This window comes from Callorhinus ursinus, unplaced genomic scaffold, assembly GCF_003265705.2.
Source record: "Callorhinus ursinus isolate GAN/ISIS: 27379988/994484 unplaced genomic scaffold, GSC_fseal_2.0 scaffold10, whole genome shotgun sequence".
NCBI classification, from domain to species: Eukaryota; Metazoa; Chordata; class Mammalia; order Carnivora; family Otariidae; genus Callorhinus; species Callorhinus ursinus.
The window spans coordinates 45,008,951-45,022,790 of record NW_027397072.1 but is presented as its reverse complement, the minus strand read 5'-3'; the positions used below and the strand labels follow the sequence as shown (position 1 = coordinate 45,022,790).

At 37.6% G+C, this 13,840-nt stretch overlaps 1 protein-coding gene across 10 annotated transcripts in view; it reads left to right on the top strand.

Annotated features, from left to right (window-relative positions):
• CTNNA2 (catenin alpha 2) overlaps positions 1-13,840 on the top strand; it is a 1,073,854-nt gene that overhangs the window by 314,934 nt on the left and 745,080 nt on the right. The gene's annotated exons all lie outside the window — the stretch shown is intronic.

Sequence of the window (13,840 nt, the reverse complement as noted above, 5' to 3'; positions counted from 1 at the left end):
CTTTTCTTTTTTTTTTCTTTTCTTTCCTTTCCTTTTCTTTCCTTTCCTTTTCTTTTCTTTTTTCCCTCTGTCTGTCTTTGGCTCAGGGATTGCCCTTCCATTTATACAGATATTTGCTGTGTTACATGCATTTCCAGGTGTCTTGGAGAAATATTTCATGCTATGCAGTCTCTCACCACCTCTATTTACTCTTTTATATAATAGTACCCCATCTGTGACATGGGTACTATTTTCATTTTACTGATGAATCTTAGAAAGGTTAAATAACTTGCACAAGGCAACACAAGGTAAAAATTATCAGAAGTGGGACTGAAGCTCAAGAAGTCTGAGCCCAGGTTCTTCACTGGTATGTTCTCAGAGGAAGAAACAGGTGATTTTAAGAGCTTGTCATACTGATAATTTTGTTACTTAATTTTTTGCTAGAATAATATTAATACTATTAACATTTTTACTTTTATTCTTAGTTTCCATATGTAAAAGTTGATGAGCCTAAATTTCAATTGGGCCACAAGTTCTTATTTAAACGATCTTGTAGATGATATCCAGTTAATAGTGAGAAATGCTAAATCTATATTTTTGAGATGTGACAATTCAAAATGATTAATCCCATCTGTCATGTGATGGCATATTAGTTCTTTTTGTTGCTTCTTTTGATCTATTGGGCATACGTGTGCATAATAGGTGCAAAGCAAACTAACATTTGTAGGTGATGATTGGTTTCTTATTCTGCTATAAGGTGTGCTTGCTTTTGAAAACAGTATGTCGTATTTGCATGCACAATGACTCGTCCTTTAAATATGTCTACAGTCTTAAGAAACGTTGACAGGAGAATCACAATGCAAAACTTTTTGCCCATAGACCCTTGGCTTAGAGTTTCAAGGTTACTGAGATCCCATACTTTTAAGTCCAGCAATCTTATCAAATTCTAGGGCTGAGGCTGACTAGGTAGATGTGTGAACTTGGACAAGTTTAATAAACCTTTCTAAACTAAGCCATGGTCTCTTTTATCTTTGAAATGAAACTGTTGTCCACCTCATTGTGAGATCATATATTTAGAGTGCTTATCACTGTGCATGGTATTTATTTTATAAATAACAGCTATTAGTGGGGTTTTGTGGGGTTTTTGCATTATAGTATCCAAAATTGGAAGGGGTCATTGAGATTATTTAGCCATCTATTCTTAAGTCTCTCTGGAAAAGGAAAGTGAGTTAAAGGTATTAGAAGTGAGGGAGCATCATTACTTAATACTGAAGAGATCCACACAGAGTAGGGCAGAATAGATTTTTGCAATGGTGCCATCTTTGGAAATGATCTCTAGCTGCATCTGTTGATTATCGAAAATATTAGGTTTGGGGTTTCTCAAATGTAATTATAATGTGTGGCATATGAAGTAAAAAGAAGGCTTAAGGCTAAATTCTATAAATGGTTCCATTTACTGGTTTTGCCAGCTCTCCATGCCAAAGCCTTGACTGGAGTATTTAAATTTATGTGATACGTGTGTGCATGCTCATGCATTTTTACAAAAAAGATTCTTTAACTTGGAACTGTGTGAAGAAAACAATTGGATCTATTAACTGAATCTGCACTCTGTCCTGGAGTTATGTTGACTACCCCTCATTTATATAGGGCATCCTGTAAAGGATGCAGGTGGATTTATACGGACTTATTTTCCACCTTAGTAACAGCCTTGGACAAGTGTGACTGGGTGGTGACTCTCTGCAGGCATGGACCAATCAACCTAGGCTGACATTGTCCCTTATCCGGTGTGCCAGGATGCCTACTTCTTACTGCATGGCTTGAATACTATCTGAAGGTGGTTTAGAATTGTGCTTGTTAAACCCAGGTATTGTTCAGTAGTGTTTCTCTGTCTCTAAAATGAGTTTACTGCATCTACAGATTTTTGACATCTGCATTTTCTTCCCCAGCTTTTCCTTTAAACTCCTTTTGGTGAGAAAAGCCACTTGCTGCTCAGTATAGGGATTGAAAACGAACTCTCCTTCATTGTTCAAAACAAGTTCCCATATACCCATAGACACCTCCCAGCAGTGCCCCAGGGCAATTGCTACTCAGTCTTTCTGTCTAGTAATATGTAAGTGAGGTAAGAATTAACCAACCATGTGTATTTGCTTTAAAAATCCATGTTAGTGTATTAATCCTTATTATGCTGTCTTACAGAGTGGAATACTAACATCAGCATGAACAGAATAGTCTCTCCCTACAGGCCAACCTCCATGGGAGGTTAAATTATACTCCCAATATGAGTTCATTAATTTGTAGTCAGAAATATGTTTACTGAGGGGCTGTGCACCTTCATTCACTGGCAAGTGTGTACGGTGCAATTTTCAAGTCATTTGTCATGATTTTTCCACTTTTATTTTAAAAGAAATTAGCACTAAGAAGCACAGAACGGCCCCCTGCACCCTCCTTTGCCTGAGAACAGCCTTCACAAGGCAGAAAAATTTTGAGACTGGCAAGAGAATCTGAGAATGGTTCCAATTATTAACACAACATAGAGTGTCCAAAAAGTCTGGAAATGCGGAGAAGAGTATATTTATTCTACTTTTTTTTCCAGTTTAACAATTGAATCCTTGCTTTAAATTTTATGTACTTTATAAGAAATGGTGTCTGGAGGGGTGCCTGGGTGGCTCAGTTGGTTAAGCATCCGCTTCTTGATTTTGGCTCAAGTCACGATCCCAGAGTCCTCAGATTGAGCCCCGCATTGGGCTCCACACTCAATGGAGTGGGGAGTCTGCTTAAGATTCTGTCTCTCTCTCCTTCTGCCCCTCCCCCAGCTCACGAGCACTTGCACACTCTCTCTCTCTCTCTCAAATAAATAAATCTTTAAAAAAATAGTGTCTGGAGGTTGAAGAAAAAATATTGAGCTTGTTATTTGAAAATACAACTAGCATACTTAAAGAAAAGTCCTGTATTTCCTTTCATTTTGCATACCCTACATTATGTTGACTAAGTTGGTGGATCTTGTTTCCAGTGGAAGGAGAGAAAAGGTTAAAATTCACTGACTTTCTATAATCTTAATTCTTTCATTTCTCTCCCTACAGTTCCCTCCAGTTTCATGAAACTGGTGTGATAAGATGGGGTCTCTTTCCTTTGGAAATCTTGATAGAAAACTGAATCAGCCCAGGAGAATGGAGTTTTAAACCCCTTAAGCCCACTTTTCATTTAGGGCTTGATGCCAAGAGGTTAAAAAGGCCCTGGAATCTCACTGTTGACCTAGACCTGCTCAATATGGGGCCAAGGAATTAATGATGAAGAGTGTGTTTATCTGCGTCATTCTCATCTATACTCTTTGTTCTTTAGTGCTCTAGCAGGGATTTGAGGGAGGGCATTGGCAGTGAGTGGTTGCCTCTGCCAGTTCTTAGAGTTAAGGCTAGGAGCTACTCATTGGAGGGCTAGAGAAAGAAAAACTTAATTTAATCTCTATGTCACACACATAGATACATGGATGGATAGACGGGTGGATGGATGGAGAGATAGGTAGATAGACATACAGAAACACAGATATATATGCACATACAGGAATATTTCTTGGCCACCTTATTATAGCCAACTGAGCATCCTCTATACACTCATGATTCCCAACTTCCTAAAATGAAACTTCTTCTTTTTTATATTTCCAAATGCCTACTCAGTTGGCATTTCTCTGCAGATGTTCTACAGATGATCCTTGTTAGTTCAGAAAAAAATCAGGTTGCAAGTAAGTAGAGGGCAGGAATTGTGATTTCATCTTGAATATCTAGAAACCTGGCAAGTGCCTGACACAGAGCAGATACTGAATAAATGCTTGTTGAATGAATAAAAAGATGAATGAAATAATATATAATTCTTTATACACTTTGTACACAAACACACATTTACAGATATAATCATATAACCAACCCTACCAATTAAGGCAGTTATGGACAGGACTGTCGCTCTCCTATATCTAGTTCCCCAAATTTCCCTTAAGGCTGCATGCCATCCTGTTGGGATATTTTGTTTGTTTGTTAGGTTTTTTATAACCTTATTTCACTTACTTTAAAAAAAATGTACTTTTGAGGTGGAAAGACAGAAGCCTGTCTGAGACTGCTATGACCTTAGTGACAAGCTATTGATCACAGAAGTGAAGAAAGCTTTGATTAGCACATTTTGGCAATTTGCTGGTTTTTCTTTTCTTTTTTTTTTTTTTGATTTAAGATTTTGAGTTACTTTAAATCAATTTTGTTCATTACCTATTGCTGGATCCTGCTGAACAAATATATCTTTGTTAGGGGTGTTTTATTACAATTGATATACTGATGTTGATTTAGATGTGGTTTCTTCCTTGAGCCCTCTTAATATAGGAACCAAAATGATGGTGGCATGGGTGTCTCCTATCAGTTCAGTAAAGAAGACTCATGGCTATAATCACATTTAACAAGCTGCCATTTCTCTATGATGACTGGAAAATCAATGGCAGTTCAGCAATTAAGGCAAAGACTACCGTTTAAATCTTAGAATCTGATCGTTATGTTTTTTCATCCTCAAACCAGTGAAGACAATCAGTTTTTTCCATGTTGTATTTTAAAATATATTTTAATCGAGCTGTAAATTTATAGCACTGTTTACCAGATTCATAATACCAATTACTTGGAACCTTGTTTGTTTGGCTTCTAATTTTGAACTGTGTGGTAGAGTTTCTATCCTTAGTCTACTTTTCTCATTATGAGGATTGTTCCTGTGTTTTGTTTAGCCAAAGACTACTTTAGAAAAGGTAAGTTGGTTTGTTATTTTACAGCATAGCAATTGAAGCATAGTTTATTTTTCTGTAGGCTGTAAGATGCAAATTATATAATGTGCCTTTTTTATACTCCCCTTTTGCTTTTCTTTGTGTTTATATTTTAGCTGATATGAAATCAGTGATGCAAGTATTATTTCATTGTACTAATGACAATTTTGAAGTATCTCAAAATTGAAACTAGAGACTTAAAGATATATTTGCACATAAGCATAGTATCAAGACATCCAAACTGGTATAGATAGGCTTAAATTATATGGACTAACTTGGAAGACAGTCAGTTGTGAATTTTTGAAACCCTGTGAAAAACAGAATGCATCTAAAGAAATATACCACAGAAGTTAAATTGCAGTGAATCCAGACTCAGAGTCAAGAGATCCAGCTGCTAGTCTGGACTCTGCCCTTAGTGCACTGTGTGACCTTGAGCATGCCATGTAAGTTTCTTGAGACTTGTCCTCTTCTATCTGAAATTGAAGAGTTGGGCTCCACCAATGAACTTATATTCAGTATCTTTCAAATATATGTAGTAATTTAGATCCTGAAATAGATCAGAGTGACTAGTTATCAATTACTATCTTTCTTACTAATTGTTTTCACAGCTTGCTAAAAACCAGGTTTATCCCCTCCAGAGCTGATTGGCAACACCTTTCGTGCTTACTATTAATTTGCTTCAAAGGTCATGTACAAACAAATTATCCTGACTTGAATGACTAGTTAGTAGGTATTTAACATTTGGAAAACTGTGGGGAGTTATTTGTTCATTTATTTATGTTAGTTGTTCTTTTCATAATCTGAATGAAGCGTTAGTTCTTAGGCAAGGGCTGATGAATGTTTGCTTTGACATTTCCCTTCTCTTTAAAGGACATTTAAAAATTTTTTTCTTAAGATTTATCCTATTGAGAAGGGGGTTGTATTTTTAGGTATGGTTCAGAAAAATGTATCAAAGACCAAGTAGTTGAAAAAATAATTTTAATAATTAGAGTGTTCTCAAATTGGGTGTCTTCTTAGGGAAGCAGAAGGATTTCTGTCCTAGAGGTCACACCTGGATTTTGTGTCTTCTAAGATTTAGGCTGCATCAGGTCCTCTCAGGTATTCTTAAGTTCTGGTATTTGGACATTAAATCCCTTCCTCCACCTCCTTAGTCTACAGTTCCTTACACAGCCTCTTAATTAGCAAGAAAAAACAGAAATGTCCTCTACATTTGCCTGTTGAAATGTGGAGCCTGCTGGCATTTTTGATGATCATGTTATCTCTCCTGTCCATTCTCGAGGCCAGTTATGGTATTCTTCCTTTCCTTATCACACGGAAAGTTTTTGAAATCACAGTTCAACTACCAAGAACTGTATCAGTCTATTGACATTTCAGTGGGTTTTGATTTGTGGTCATGGTTGTAGGAGAATATATAAAGACACTGACCAATAGAAACATTTATTGACTTAAGAATATAAATAAGTCCGCAATATGCTTTCTATACAGACACTTATATTACATATACAGGGTTATTGAAATTTTGGTTTTACACAAAAAATAATTTATTAGCTGCTTATTTGCTTTACAAACCAACTTACAAGAGGCCTTCTTTAATTATATATTTGATATAGTACACATATTTCAGAAACAAATATACTGTACAGTGAGATTTACATGTTCATCAGTTTCTTTTTCCTTGTTTTATAAAAATATCAAGTGACTCTGGGTTCAATACTGATCCTCCATACTCCATTCTTCTCTTAAGCTTAACACATCACTGTTCAATATTTCCAAGTTTATGGTCTTTCACTGCATTTGAGCCCAAAACAATAATCACATTTTTGTGGAATATGGCTCTTGCTATATTTAACAGGTCCTTACAAAGGTCTCATTTGTGAAGTGTGCCATATTGTAGCATGATAATCTTTCTGGCTACAACAATGTGAAATTACCCTATACCCTCTCCTCCCTACCCAGGAAAAGGCTACAGCTGAAATAATTAAAATCCATACACTTAATGATCTGTGCCTTCTGCAGGGTGGCACATTACTGTCTCTAACGATGTTTAATAGCTCATAACATTCAATACACTTAATCATCAATTACTGGCATTTGTAGTACTTTTGCACACAGAACATATCCTGATGGGGGAAAATTGCATTGGAACGGACTCAATTACCCACCTTGAAAAAAAAGGACACTGGGCCAGACTGAATACAGATGCATGGTTCTCTTTGGAGCTGCTCGAGCCACTGAGGCAGGACTGTAACAAGGCCATGTGGTTAGTTCAGATTTTGTTAGGTGAGGAGGAAGTTTCAATTTGCTTGTGTCACACTGCACTTTGTTGGTCTCTCAGCCACTTTGCGATTATCCCTGATTGGGATGTCAGGTAACTGGGATGCTGGCCCCAGCCAGCCACCTGACCTCCCACAGGTCAAACACCACTGAGTTTCTGTGTCTTTCTATGGAAGGTGAGAGTGAGGTGCTAGACAAGCCTGGAGAGCTCCTACCCAGATCAGAAATTCTCCAGTCTCACAGTCACTTCATGGACAATGGAACCATCAGCTTTCTGTCATTTTCCATGTAATTTCTTATTTGTTCAGAGTTGCTTGGAAAAACGAAGAAAGATATAGAGCCCATGGAGTCCACTACCTTTGGTAGAATGATAAAGAAAAAAGCAGGATTCTCATTTTATAATAATTACATGGTTTTGATGTAGTTTATGCGGTACCTACTTTATATATATATATACACATATATATGTAAATATGTATAGTATGCAATATATATGTATATATATATTATTTATTCATCATGTTATTATTTTAATTACTTGTTTATTTAATATTACAATTGACTATATTATAAATTACATGTATAATATAACATGCATGTATATATTGTATTTAATATTATAATTAATTATTAATATTTAATTATTATAATTATATGTGATCATAGCATGCATAATTATATTTAGATGCATATATAAGGCTTTGTTTGCATATTTAGGCCAAAGATTATTTTGCTTCTGGTAACAGAAGGACATGAACTGTGCCAGCACTTCTGCTGATGCTTGGTGCTGGAAGTGACAGGTTCTGCAGGAGGTAGCTTATTTTAATGCAGAGTTTGCTTGAGAAAATAACATGATTTCATCATCTCTGAGCCTCCAAGAAAAATTCTGATTGTCGACCTTTCCTCCTAATCATGGATTTGAGTCATAACCACCCTGGGGTGAAATGCACACATTGCTCTCTCAAGTTCTTGATTGTTTCCAAAAAAGTTTTAAGACTTTTTCCCTGTTGATAGCAAATGCTTATGTGGGCAAAACAAAGGAGAAGCAAAGGTCTTGTAACTTCTACTATCACCTGCCTTTCTCAAACGTTACAGCTTCTCTAGGGCTGGCTGAACTCATAAGACCAACTTAAAAAAAAAAAAAAGTGGAAGAAAATATTCATATTACGGCACTGATAAATTCATAGCATTCAGGATTTTGTCCTTCTTGCTTCAGCAGCAGTTGGATGTGTTTTATTTATTTATTTAAATATTTATTTATTTATTTATTTGAGAGAGAGTGTGGGCATGAGAGCTGAGGGAGGGGGAGGGAGAGAGAGAACCTCAAGCAGACCCCGCTGAGCACAGAGCCCAACGCAGGGCTTGATCTCAAGACCCTGCGATCATGACCTGAGCCAAAATCAAGAGTCAGATGCTTAATCGACTGAGCCACTAGGTGCCCCAGGATATTTTTTAAAACATAAAGTGCCAGGCCTGCCATTCTTTGCTCTTCCCAACATTCATTAAGTGACTCTAGCCAGTCAAATGTAAGTTAAGTGCTAGGAATAAAGAAATCAATATACTACAATTATGGTTTATACCCTAAGCTTATAGTCTTGGCAAAGGATTGAAGACTCAGATGTATGCAGCATAAGCAGTCATAAATCAGCCCCATAGAGAGTGGTAGAGCCTGGAAATAATTAGAGAAATGTCTTTATTTAGTTCTTCCCTCTCACCCCCATCCTTCCTTCCTTCCTTTCTTCTTCATAATACTCTGCTAACTAAATAAAATAGTGCACTAATCTTCAACTCATAATAAAGATCCAGATGGAAATATATAAACAAATAATTTTAGTAAGAAGTAAGTAGAATCTTAAAAGTTCCTTCTAAATCACAGTTGTTAATAGCACAGACCCTAGAGCCAGCGTGGCTTTGAATGCTGGCACCACCGTTCACCAGCTGTTTGACCTTAGGCAAGCAATCTTCCTTTGCTCTCTTCAGTTCCCTCAGGTGTAAATGGTGACAATGGAAGTATTTACTCCATCAGGTTCTCTTGAGTAGTAATTGAGTTATAATGTATAAAGCTCTTCAAATAGAACTTGGCACACCATGAACTCTAAATAAAAGAGACTGTTCTTAGTAGGAAAGAGACAATACAGCACATGTTAAGATATTAAGTCTGAATAGACACAACCTGATAAAATCTTAAAATGGAAGGAATCCTGAGTTACCTTATGGGCACCATCTACTTGCTGCTGGAATAAGCCCAGAAGAAACTGTTCCTCAGTGTTTACTCATGCAGTTAGTTCAACTCATCCTTACCTGTACACCGGCCAACTCTGGATAATTTTATCAAGGGTGTGCTCACCTTTGTCTTCAAAAAAGGAGCCAAGAGACATAGTGTAATGTATCAAGATCTCTTCTGGTAACATTGTAACTTCCATGATGTTCTCTACATTGACCATTCTGGTGTTTTTGTTTGTTTGTTTTGTTTTGTTTGTTTTTTAAATTGGAAGATCTAATTGGCTTTATTAAGCAATTCATGAATTGGGCAGCATCCCATTTAGCAAATAGAGAAATGCTCCTCACATTGACCATTCATTTAGCATTTAATTTGCTTTATCTCAGATGAAGATATATATTTCCCACCATGCTTCAGAAATGAGCTAACCACAGCAGTAAATTGTTTTTAAGCACTGCATTGCTTTACAGATTCTACGACATAATCAAAATGATAAAACATTCAGAAGATGTGCACTGTCCACTCAGTTATCATTTAAAAATCCTGTTGTGTCTATTCCTTCACTTCTGTCTGTGGCTCCATGGGGATGTACAGTTTGGGGGACAGAACTAGCCAAGAGTTTGTGAAGCAGTGGTCAGGTATTAGACCTCACTAAACTTTCTTCTCTTAAAATATATTGCATTTTTTCCATTGCTGTAGAGGATCCATTTCTCAGGATCTTTTAAGATTTGTACTTCAAGGAAAATATGTATGAAAAAGGTTCTGAGGAAGCCTAGGTTATTGGGAAAAGGGAACAAATCATAGCTAAGAGGGTTAGAACTTTTTGCTCTTAATCTCTCATCTTCTCTAGGAATTCTACAATGGGAAAATATCAAGAACATGAACCATCAATATATGCTAGATACTTTATGCAATTAGACAAAGAAAAATCTATGTAATTAAAGGAGAATTTATATAACTAGACAAAAGAGAATATGCAGTTTTAGATATTACATACGATAAATGCTGGTTAAACATATAGGCATAGAGAACTTTCTGGAAGACAGCTTAACACTCTCTGAACCTAGCTTTGCATCATACCTTTTCCCCCCACTTTCCACAGTTTTCCCATAGTTCGTTTATCAAGTATTTAAAGAGAGCTGTTGCATGCAGGCTCTCCCTTCAAAGGATGCACTACATGGTATTCATGCCATTTTGGTTCATAATCTGCTTCCGAAAAGACTTTTCTACTCCTGAGACTCTGCCCTCTGCATGTTATCCCTCTCTTCTAAGTATTATTACCATCCTGCATCATTCCACATTTGAGTTGATATTACCTCAAGCTTATGCACAATTATCTGTCCATCCCCTAGTGCCGCCACGGTAGCATAAGAACCAGAACAAGCACCGATTTGCAAGCCAAGCAGGGGAACCATTTGGGAGGGGAGTCATTTTCTGCCCTAAAACAATAAGTATTTTTATTGGGCAGATGTTTTCTTGCTTCTAAATTATTATGTATGCAGGAGTGGAATCAACCAACAAAAAGCACTTCCAAATCTTTAACCAGGAGTTCATGAATGGTTCTTGTCACAGAGAGGACACAGTGATGGTGGTAGCAGTAGTATTAATGACAATAATGAGTAAGCCTTCGTTATGGGTAAAGCCTTGAGCTGGGGGCTTTGACTGCATCACCTCTATACTTTAACCCTAATGGCAGTCCACAAGGCCGCTCTCATTATTTTGGCCCCATGTTTTGCAGTTGAGGTGACTGAAACACAGAGGTTGAATAATCCTCAAGTCTAATTTTTGGTAATGGTTGGCGTGGTTTGTGATTGTAAAGATTACTTATCTTTTAATCTATGACAATATATCCATATATAGTTTTTAGAACAATACTTACATAATAAACCTTTATATAAAAACGCTCTGTGCATATTAATTGCTATTATTTCCCTTTGGTCACTTATTTGGAGATGTTAATTTTTCTTCTTTCCAGCAGGTGGTAAGTGGCTTGAGGAGACCAAAGACTTTACTAGAGACACCCTACTCTGAGCTTAGGTCCATATCAAGTAATTGAGATTGAACACAGTGGTATATATAAAAGAAACAGGCAGATCTGTTATCCCCTCTTCATTGATCCCTTCCATCTCCTACATATGCATGCTCTTTCTTAGCTAAATATTTTAGTCTTACAGAAAAAGCAGTTCCCTGGGAAAAGAGCTAATTTTATCCTGATAAACTCGCTTATCATTGCATAATATAGATTTCCATTTTAATTCAGTAATCTTAAAACTACAGGGATATAAAATGCATTAAAGTTGTAGTTGACTTCAGATTGCTTTTCCTTTAAAATCTTTAACAACATGAAATCATTTGTACCTGCTTAAAATGAGTTTTTAGTTGTAATTTAAATTGAATTAGATCATCTTCTATTTATCTTAAAATAATCTCAGAATTTAGCATGAGATTTCCATTTGCAGAGTCACATTTACTAATGTGGGTCTCCTTCTCTCAACCTCTACCCTTCCCCTTGCCCCTCCCCTTTCACGGACATCTCCAGAGTCCCTTCCTGGGGTGCCTGTTTTGGGGGGGCCCCAGGTCGATGAGCTGCACCTGACAGCTTGATGCTGCTGTGTGTTACTCCTAGTTTTGAAGCAGTATTGCTGACCGAATGGCCAACACCTGGATTAAGTGGCATTATAAAATGTCATATAAAAATATGACATATAAAATATAAAAACCTGACCTTGAATATTAGTTTCATTAGGCATGGTTCCTCCACATGCTGAGGGGTGCAACTAGGCTTGCCTCCCAGGGTCCTTTGTGTACAGAGTAGCCCTACCTGAGTGATCTACTGTTACTGTGGCTTATATACCAGTTTAACTTGCAGAATTTGGGATCAACCATGTAGCTCACTAGGTTTATATGCAGAATAAATCTCTGCTTTCCTTGAGTAAGTAGATTGATTCCACAGCAGCTGCTCCACCCATTAATACCATACGCAGATATGTCCATCTTTAGCTGTGGTGACCTTCTCCATGTTTCGTTTGATTCACCTACCATTGTGAATGTTCTTTCCTGCTGCGCGACGCAGGGTGAGAATGAGCTGGTTTTCTCCTCACAGCATGGATATCTGCCAATGAGTCCTTCTTTTTCAGGGTTCGGGGGATGAGGAGATTTATGTAATCCTGTTGTAGCAAGGGTGGGACACCTGAATTAAATATGTATTTCCTAATTGCCGGCCTCCACCTTATTTAGTCCTGGAGGGCCAGACATCTTGGAAATTCATCTTTTTGACTTTGTGCCCATCCGGTAATGAATTGTTACATTTCTCCCATGCTGTTATATATCAAGCTATTTGTGTCTAGGCACTGGGACTAAGCTGGTTGGCTATATAATATGCTTATTGTAAATGGTAGCTTCTTTTAAAAATCTAACAGCATACTCTATTTCCTGACACACCTAAGCATGAAAAGTATCCCTTCGAGGGTTTAAGTAACTGTAACACTGAGTGAATTACATTATATTCTGATCTGCTTGTGAAATGGTAAGAGCTGTTATTTTTTTTTCTCTTGTATCTTAGGATAAATTACAGGATGCCCAGTGTTTCAATGGTACAATTGACTTTATTTAAATGAGCTGGGTTTTGATTAACAGATGAGAAATAACCATTTCTAAAAATGAAATATTGAATGAATTGCTTTACCCTAAATCAAATAATTGGTCATATTAACTCTATTCTTCAAGTTTACTGACAAAGCTTTTACTGCCACTGTGTATGCTCTGCTATGTGAGGCTTCATTATGCTCCCGTCAACCCCCGGTGGTACGCCCCGTCCACTGATACGGGACGTGTGTCATCCTAGTCATTGATCTTTGCTTCCCACTGCTGGGTCCCTTTGTACAAATACTCAGTATTCGCCAACCACTCCACCTTCTTTCCGGTCTCCACCTCTCGTCAGTCCCTAAATCCGCTCTTTTCTCTAATACAAATCTCAATATGCCCATCCTCTCTGTATCCCGTTTCTACTTCCCTGGTCCATCCAGGCCCTCGTTATTGCTCCTCTCAGACTCTAATGCCTTTGCCCTAATGACTTGTGTCTCTGCCCTTAGCTTGTCTCCCTCAGTTTATTCTATGAAATATAGTCAAAATAAAAATCTATTGATGTCACTTCCCTCCCTGCTGAGGACCCCGTTCGGATCTCCTTCACAGCTTCCTCAACACCACCACCTCTCCTCTGTACCCCTTCCTCACTGTGCCTCCCATGTGACTGTAGTTCCTGACACTCAGTATCCTGCTCCAACGTTCAGAGCCTCACACGGCGTTCACCCTGCCAAGGGTGCTCTTCCCGCCGCTGTCTTTCTGGGGAACACCTCTTCGTTCTTCAAAGCCCATCAAAGTTGACGGCTTCTCCCAGCCTCACACTAAATAAGTAAATCACTCCCCCTTCTTTCTGTACATGCTTAATCGTATGTGCATTGTGATATGTAGTCATACATACTATAAGTATGTATTTACATCATGTTCCCTTATTAGATGGTGAACCCCTTGAGACTAGGGTGTCCTCAGTCACCTTTGTAATTCCGGAGCTTAATAATATC